The sequence below is a fragment of the Marmota marmota genome, unplaced genomic scaffold (genome assembly GCF_001458135.2).
Source record: "Marmota marmota marmota unplaced genomic scaffold, marMar, whole genome shotgun sequence".
NCBI lineage: Eukaryota > Metazoa > Chordata > Mammalia > Rodentia > Sciuridae > Marmota > Marmota marmota.
This window is the reverse complement of record NW_025999960.1, coordinates 16,742,699-16,752,165: the sequence shown is the minus strand read 5'-3', so window position 1 is coordinate 16,752,165 and position 9,467 is coordinate 16,742,699. Positions and strand designations below refer to the sequence as shown.

At 39.9% G+C, this 9,467-nt stretch overlaps 1 long non-coding RNA gene across 1 annotated transcript in view; it reads right to left on the bottom strand.

Annotated features, from left to right (window-relative positions):
• The window catches only part of LOC125616672, a 9,789-nt gene extending 4,089 nt beyond the window's left edge, over positions 1–5,700 (bottom strand). Inside the window, exon 1 of the long non-coding RNA XR_007347412.1 lies at positions 5,628–5,700. This is a non-coding gene — a long non-coding RNA (uncharacterized LOC125616672). The remainder of the gene's footprint in view (positions 1–5,627) is intronic.
• Between the last annotated feature and the right edge of the window lie 3,767 nt (positions 5,701–9,467).

Here is a 9,467-nt window from a genome sequence, read left to right as displayed (position 1 = left end):
GTGGGGGTGGGGGGTGGACTGGAGACCAGAAACAGCCCTGGGCGACCAGGATTGGAGAGCCGCCCAGTTGGGGAAGAGGAGCAGCCTCACAGGGATTGTTTCCTGCGTATTGAGGGCAGAAGCTCAGCTCGGAGGGCACAGCTCCACCTACTGGAAGAGAAGAAAATAGAACTCTAAGACTGCATTTAGCTTTTTTTTTTTCCTTTTCTCTTTTCAATTTTTATCTTTCCCTTTTCTTTTATTCTACCTATTATTCTATCCCTCTTTCTCTTTAAGGACTTCTTCCTTCCCCTTCCCCTACCTTTCATCCCAAGCATTACAACTTTCATTATGTGTAATTTTCTAAATGCAAATAGGTGAATGTTCTGAGGCTGTCTATAGTGCTCCTAAGTCCCTAGCTACCCCCAAATACTCTAGTCCATTCTCCTGTTAATATCCCCCTTCAATAGAGCAATCTTCCAAGGTAGCTAAGACATACTAACCCCCATACCATCACAGCATCCGACCTAAACATAAAGTCCTAAGACCAAACCGCAGATCATTATATGCCTTCAGAATCCGTATGCCTTTTATGAAACGAATGAATTTGCTTTAAATTAGAATAAAGCCCAACATCTCTAGACATAGTCTCCCATCACAAAGGAGAGATCCCGGAGATATACAAAACCAAAACAAATTTATAGGAGAAAATAGAAACACAGCAGTCAAATAGAGCTGGAAAGTAACATGAGCACCATGAAAAAACAAGGGAAAAAAGGATTACAAAGAATGTAGGACAGCTTACATTTACAGGAGAAAGTAGTTTACATCAGAAAAATGGTCAGATAAAGAACGCAAGGCATACTTGACTCAGATGGAATGGAATCTTAAAGAAGTCATTAGACAGCAAATGCAAACAATGAAAGAACACTTTGAAAATGAATTACATAAACAGATTCAAGAAGCAAAAAATCAACTCTACTAGGAGATAGAGATTATAAAAAAAAATCAAACAGTAATCCTAGAAATGCAGGAAACCATAAACCAAATTAAAAACTCAAATGAGAGTATTGCAAGTAGAGTAGATCAAGTAGAAGTCAGAACATCAGATAATAAAGACAAATTATATCATCTCAAAAAGAGTCTAGTCAACTGAGAAAGGCTTATAAGAAACCACGTGCAAAACATCCAAGAGATATGGGATATCATAAAAAACAAACAAACTTAAGAGTCATTGGGATAGAGGAAGGTATAGAGGTCCAAACCAAAGGAATGAGCAATTTGTTGAATGAAATAATTTTAGAAAACTTTCCAGACATGAAAAATGAAACAGATTTCCAAATCCTGGAAGCCTACAGGACTCCAAACATACAAAACCGTAACAGACCAACTCCAAGACACATTATTATGAAGATATCCAACATACAGAACAAGGAGAGAGTATTAACAGCTACAAGAGAAAGGAGGCAGATTACATTCAGGGGTAAACCAATTAGGTTAACGTCTGATTTTTCATCACAGACGCTGAAAGCGAGAAGATCCTGGAACAACGTATTTCAAATGCTGAAAAATAATGGGTGCCAACCAAGAATTTTGTATCCAGCAAAATTAAGCTTCAGGTTTGACAACGAAATTAAAAATCTTTCACGATAAACAAGTTATAAGAATTCGCAGCCAGAAAACGAGCAATGCAAAGCATTTGGGCAAAACACTACAAGAAGAGGAAATGAAAAACAACATCCAAAACCAACAGTGGGAAGTAACTCAGTAAAGGGGAAAAAAAACTAATCAAAGAGGAAAACAAGCCAAATTTAAAAAAATAAATAAATAATGACTGGAAGTACAAACCATATATCAATAGTAACCCTAAATGTTAATGGCTTAAACTCACCAATTAAGTGATATAGGCTAGTAACCTGGATTAAAAAAAACAGATCCATCAATATGCTGCCTTCAGAAGACTCATCTGATAGGAAAAGACATACACAGGCTGAACTGAATGTGAAAGGTTGGGAAAAATCATACCATTCACATGGTCCTCGGAAGCAAGCAGGGGTGTCCATACTCATATCAAATAAAATCGACTTCAAGCCTAATTTAATCAAGAGGTTTAAAGAAGGACACTGTATACTGTTAAAGGGAACCATTCACCAACAAGACATAACAATGATCAATATTTATGCACCAAACAATGGCACTGCTACATTCATAAAACAAACTCTCCTCAAGTTCAAGAGACAAACAGACCACAGCACAATAATTATGGTGACTTCAACACACCTCTCTAACAATTGGACAGATCTTCCAAACAAAAGTTGAATAAAGAAATCATAGAACTCAATAACACAATTAATAACCTAGACTTTACCGACATATATAGAATATATCAACCATCATCAAGTGGATATACTTTTTTCTCAGCAGCACATGGATCCTTCTCAAAAATAGACCATATATTATGCCATAGGGCAACACTTAGAAATTATAAAGGAGTAGAGATAATACCATGCAGCTTATCAGACCATAATGGAATGAAACTGGAAATCAACGATAAAAGAAGGAAGGAAAAATCCTACATCACTTGGAGAATGAACAATATGTTACTGAATGATCAATGGGTTACAGAAGACATAAAAGAGGAAATCAAAAAATTCTTAGAGATAAATGAAAGCCCAGACACAACATATCAGAATCTATGGGACACAATGAAAGCAGTTTTAAGAGGAAAATTCATTGCTTGGAGTTCATTCCGCAAAAAAAGAAAAAACCAACAAATAAATGATCTCACACTTCATCTCAAAACCCTAGAAAAAGAAGAGCAAAACAACAGCAAATGTAGTAGAAGACAAGAAATAATTAAAATCAGAGCTGAAATCAATGAAATTGAAACAAAAGAAACAATTGAAAAAATTGACAAAATTAAAAGTTGGTTCTTTGAAAAAATAAATAAGATCGACAGACCCTTAGCCAGGCTAATGAAGAGAAGAAGAGAGAGAACTCAAATTACCAGCATATGGGATGTAAAAGGCAATATCACAACAGACACCACAAAAATACAGAAGATAACCAGAAATTATTTTGAAACCTTATATTCCAATAAAATAGATGATAGTGAAGACATCGATAAATTTCTTAAGTCATATGATTTGCCCAGATTGAGTCAGGAGGATACACACAATTTAAACAGACCAGTATCAAAGGAGGAAATAGAAGAAGCCATCAAAAGACTACCAACCAAGAAAAGCCCAGGACTGGATGGGTATACAGCAGAGTTTTACAAAACCTTTTAAGAAGAACTAATACCAATACTTTTCAAGCTATTTCAGGAAATAGAAAAAGAGGGATCTCTTCCAAATTCATTCAACGAGGCCAACATCACCCTGATTCCAAAACCAGACAAAGACACTTCAAATAAAGAAAACTACAGACCAATATGTTTAATGCACATAGATGCAAAAATCCTCAATAAAATTCTGGCAAATCAGATACAAAAACATATCAAAAAGATTGTGCACCATGATCAAGTAGGATTCATCCCTGGGATGCAAGGCTGGTTCAACATACGGAAATCAATAAATGTTATTCACCACATCAATAGACTTAAAGATAAGAACCATATGAGCATCTCGATAGATGCAGAAAAAGCATTCGACAAAGTACAGCATCCCTTTATGTTCAAAACACTATAAAAACTAGGGATAACAGGAACTTACCTCAACATTGTAAAAGCCATCTATGCTAAGCCTCAGGCTAACATCATTCTAAATGGAGAAAAATTGAAGGCATTCCCTCTAAAATCTGGAACAAGACAGGGATGCCCTCTCTCACCACTTCTATTCAACATAGTTCTCGAAATACTGGCCAGAGCAATTAGACAGATGAAAGAAATTAAAGCATAAAGATAGAAAAAGAGGGACTTAAATTAGTACTATTTGCGGGTGACATGATCCTATACCTAGCAGACCCAAAAGATTCTACCCAGAAACTTCTAGAGCTAGTAAATGAATTCAACAAAGTGGCAGGATATAAAATCAACTTGCATAAATCAAAGGCATTCCTGTATATCAGTGACAAATCCACTGAAATGGAAATGAGGATAACCACTCCATTCACAATATCCTCAAAATAAATAAATAATAAAATACTTGGGAATCAACCTAACAAAAGAGTTGAAGAACCTATACAATGAAAATTACAGAACCCTGGGGCTGGGGATGTGGCTCAAGCAGTAGCACGCTCGCCTGGCATGCGTGTGGCCCGGGTTCGATCCTCAGCACCACATACAAACAAAAATGTTGTGTCCACCGAAAACTGAAAAATAAATATTAAAAAAAAATTCTCTCTCTCTCTCTCTCAAAAAAAAAAAAAAAAAACTACAGAACCCTAAAGAGAGAAATAGAAGAAGACCTTAGAAGATGGAAAGATATACCTTGTTCATGGATAGGCAGAACTAACATCATTAAAATGGCGATATTACCAAAAGTACTCTATAGGTTTAATGCAATGCCAATCAAAATCCCAACAGCATTTCTCGTGGAAATAGAAAAAGCAATCACAAAATTCATCTGGAAAAATAAAAGACCCAGAATAGTAAAAGCAATTCTAAACAGGAAGAGTGAAACAGGCAGTATAGCGATAACAGATTTTAAACTATACTACAGAGCAATAGTAACAAAAACAGCATGGTACTGGTACCAAAACAGGCGGGTAGACCATGGTACAGAATAGAGGACACAGAGACCAATCCACAAAATTACAACTACCTTATATTAGACAAAGGTGATAAAAGCATGCAATGGAGAAAGGATAGCATCTTCAACAAATGGTGCTGGGAGTACTGGAAAGCCATATGCAACAAAATGAAATTGAAGCCCTGTCTCTCACCATGCACAAAAGTTAACTCAAAATGGATTAAGGATCTAGGAATCAAACCAGAAACTCTGCATCTAATAGAAGAAAAAATTGGTTCTAATCTCCACCTTGTGGGGTAGGGCTCCAAATTCCTTAATAGGACACCTATAGCACAAGAGTTAAAATCAAGAATCAACAAATGGGATGTACTCACACTAAAAAGTTTTTTCTCAGCAAGAGAAACAATAAGAGAGGTAAATTGGGAGCCTACATTCTGGGAACAAATTTTTACCCCTCACACTTCAGACAGAGCCCTAATCTCCAGAGTATACAAAGAACTCAAAAAATTAAACAATAAGAAAACAAATAACCCAATCAACAAATGGGCCAAGGATCTGAACAGACACTTCTCAGAGAACGATATACAATCAATCAACAAATACATGAAAAAATGCTCATCATCTCTAGCAGTCAGAGAAATGCAAATTAAAACCACTCTAAGGTACCATCTCACCCCAGTAAGAATGGCAGCCATTATGAAGTCAAACAACAACAAGTGCTGGCGAGGATGTGGGGAAAAGGGTACACTTGTACATTGCTGGTGGGACTGCAAATTGGTGCGGCCAATTTGGAAAGCAGTATGGAGATTCCTCGGAAAGCTGGGAATGGAACCATCATTCGACCCAGCTATTCCTCTTCTCGGACTATTCCCAAAAGACCTAAAAAGAGCATACTACAGGGATACAGCTACATCAATGTTCATAGCAGTGCAGTTCACAATAGCTAGACTGTGGAACCAACCTAGATGCCCTTCAATAGATGAATGGATAAAAAAATGTGGCATATATATACAATGGAATATTACTCAGCACTAAAAAATAACAAAATCATGGCATTTGCAGGGAAATGGATGGCATTAGAGCAGATTATGTTAAGTGAAGTCAGCCAATCCCTAAAAAACAAATGCCGAATGTCTTCTTTGATATAAGGGGGGCGACTCAAAACAGAGCAGGGAAGAAGAGCATGAGAAGAAGATTACCATCAAACAGGGACGAGAGGTGGGAGGGAATGTGCCGTAGTCTGGCTGGGCAAAATAACCGGGGGGTGACAAGCAACTTGTGAAGGTTGATACAGCGGGAGCTGCTTTATTGTAGGACAGCAGAGGTATATATACATAACTGAATACACAGCTTGACTCAATTTAGCATCATCCAGTTACAGCAATCAGTCATTAAGGAATCCTCATCATCTTAATAATTACACACAGCTTAACTTAATTGACATAATCTAGATACAGCAGTCAGTCATTAAGGAATCTCCATCATCTTAATGGCTCGCTAGCGTTACTTCTCAAACCACTCCTCCTGGCAAAGTGCCAGGTGCCATCTTGATTTGTCTGTGGCCCTCAACATCTCCCCCTTTTGTTTAATTAAACAAAAAGTATGTGGCTTAGGGACCGTGCCTGTTTTAGGTTGTCCAATACTACATATGGTCCTTACCCGTCATTGGATGGTCTGACCTCAAATCGTCAGCCTCCTGTCTTCAGTTGGTACCATTGTTATTGGATCGTACCCGTCTTTGACTACCGGCCCAACACACTCAGCCACACTTGTGGATAACGACCATAATGGTTTTTATACAAACACCATAAATAATCTGCTACAAGCAGAAGGGAGGATACAAAATGCCACGATACCAAGCCAATTGATGGCTCCAAGTAAGAGGCCCTTGGAAAAATTGTACCACAAATGACACCATCAGCAAAGATACCCTGGCACCATTACAATTTGTTGTCTCAAAAGAAATCACAGTCCAGGTAAGTTCACAGTCCAGGTAAGTTCAAAGCTCAATAGATTAATTAAATCACAGTCCAGGTAAGTTCACAGTCCAGGTAAGTTCTGCAGGCAGCTAGCTTAAGCTGTAGCAGCAGAAACAGCAACAGCTATGATGATCAGAAGTGTTGTCCGGTTCTCAGCAACACTGGAAATCCCTCCACCCTCGTCCTCACCGGCACTCATCGGCACTGGGATGAAGGCAGGAACTCTGGCAATGATGGCTAAAGAAAATCCTGTAGCATTCCAGCAGGCACTAAGAAAACAACCTTCTGAACAATTTAGTACATTATCTCAAGGTTTTTTACATTTGAAATAGGACTTAATGGTGCTCATTATCCATTAGCCTCCAGGTGTGGGAGAACCATTGTAGTTATTGACATTGGAAATGACCAAACTTCAGGGGCACCTGGCGCATCCTCCGCTGCCAGCTGCAGTGTCCTCGGGCAGTCCCATGGCGGGGGGCGGGGAAGGGCCGCCAGCTGGAAGGTCCCTGCTGCGCCTGCGACCGGCTTGCACACGCGGCAGCCGCCACGCCGCTTCACGCACCCTCCAGTGACGAAAAGTATTCAGTAGTAGCCTTTTGTTGCAACTTTTTCCCTGATAGGCCTTCCTCCTCTGAAATTTCTTCCTCTTTCTGACTAGAGTTCCTGGGCTTTTAGCAATGTATGCCCTAACTGTTCTTGGTTCCACTGGGGTGCCTCTTTCCTTCAACAATTTACTTAATACCCCTTCCTTATTTTCGTAACAAAGACAATACAACACACCAAGACAAAACAAGACACAAACATACTGTATCAATCCTCTCTATTTTCCAGAGATGGCCATCCTTCCTCTCGCCCTATCCAGGGACAAGCAGCTTTGCTCCTGTCCCATCTATCTCCAGGGATAGGCAGCCTACCTTGTCACTCACCCCCGAGCGTCCCGGGGCTCCCTGTATGGGCCACCATCTGCCATAGTCTAGCTGGGCTGCCTAAGTCCGGCTGGGCAAAATAACTGGGGAGTGACAATCAACTTGTGAAGTTTGAAACAGCGGGAGCCGCTTTATTGTAGGACAGCAAAGGTATTTATACCTAACTCATTATAGACAGCTTGTTTCAATTAACATCATCTAGATACATCAATCAGTCATTAAGGAATCCTCATCATCTTAATAATTAAACACAGCTTAACTTAATTATCATCTAGATACAACAGTCAGTCATTAAGGAATCTCCATCATCTTAATGGCTCACTGGCTTTGGCTCAGAAACCATTCCTCCTAGCATACTGCCAGGCGCCATCTTAACTTGGTTGTGGCCCTCATCAGGAATGGGAGAGAGAAGGGGAATTGCACGGAAGATGGAAGGAGACCTGCATTGTCATACAAAAATACATATAAGAGGATGCGACGGGAAGGGAAAAAAAAAAAAAGAGAGAAATGAGTTATGGTAGATGGGGTAGAGAAAGGTGAGGGGAGGGGAGGGGGGATAGGAAGGGGATAGGAAAGGCAGCAGAATACAACAGACACTAGTATGGCAGTATGTATAAATGTGGCTGTATAACCGATGAGATTCTGCAATCTGTACACGTGGGAATAATAAGAATTCATACCCCATATGAATCAAATGTATGATATATGATATGTCAAGATCAATGTAATGTTTTGAGCAACTAATAAATTTCTGATGTTTAAAAAAAAGAATCATTGGCATCAGGACTGGGGGAGTGGCTCAGTGACAAAGTGCTTGGCTAGCATGTGTGAGGTACTGGGTGGATTCTCAGCACCTCATATAAATAAATAGAATAAAGGTCCATTGACAACTAAAATATATGTAAGTATGTATGTATTATTCATGTATAAAAATATATATGTATATATACATCTATTTATATATATAAAGAATCATTGGAATCAAAGAGGTTTATCATGTGCATGAAAATGGCACGAAAAACTTCTTCACAAAAATTTCCAAAACCTTGAGAATGAGATGTACATACAGATAACAGGAACTAGTCATTCCAGATAGACAGGTCAAAAAAGAATCTCTCCATCACACATTATATTTAAAATACCTAACATACAGAATAAGGGTAGAATTGTTGAATCTCAAGAGAAAACTGACAGGTTACATTTAGAAGGAAACTGATCAGAAATTAAAAATCTTTCAAGATAAGCAGAAACAACAACAACAAATGACTATTAAGGTGGCACTATAGAAAATACTTAAGGAGCCCCCTCCCCCCGCGCCTGCAAGGTAGGCGGAACTGTGACCACCAGCAGAACAGGCCCAGCGGCCTGCTGAGGGGCAGAGCCGCCCCCTCGCCCTGCGCCTGCAAAGTAGGCGGAACTGTGACCACTGACAGAACAAGCCCAGCGGCCCGCAGAGGGGCAGTGCCGCTGCCTGCGCCTGCAAAGTAGGCAGAACTGTGACCACTGACAGAACAAGCCCAGCGGCCCACAGAGGGGCAGAGCCGCCGCCTGCGCCTGCAAGGTAGGCGGACCTGCTACCGACCAGCAGAACAGGCCCAGCGGCCTGCCAGCGTGGTAGGCACATTGCCCCAATTGGAGGAGGGGCAGAGCCGCCGCCCGCGCCTGCGAGGGAGACTTTGCAACTATACAAGAGCAATATAAATATATAGGGGGAAAATTCAGTAGCACAACAGTTTCACCAAGCAGAAAGAAACGCGAACAGTATGAAGAGACAAGGAAAGAAAGGACCACAAGCAATGCAGGTCAACTCAACGTTAGAAGAGGTAATATCTGCAGCAGATGGAATGTCAGATAAAGAATTCAGGATATACATGCTTCAGATGATCTGGAGT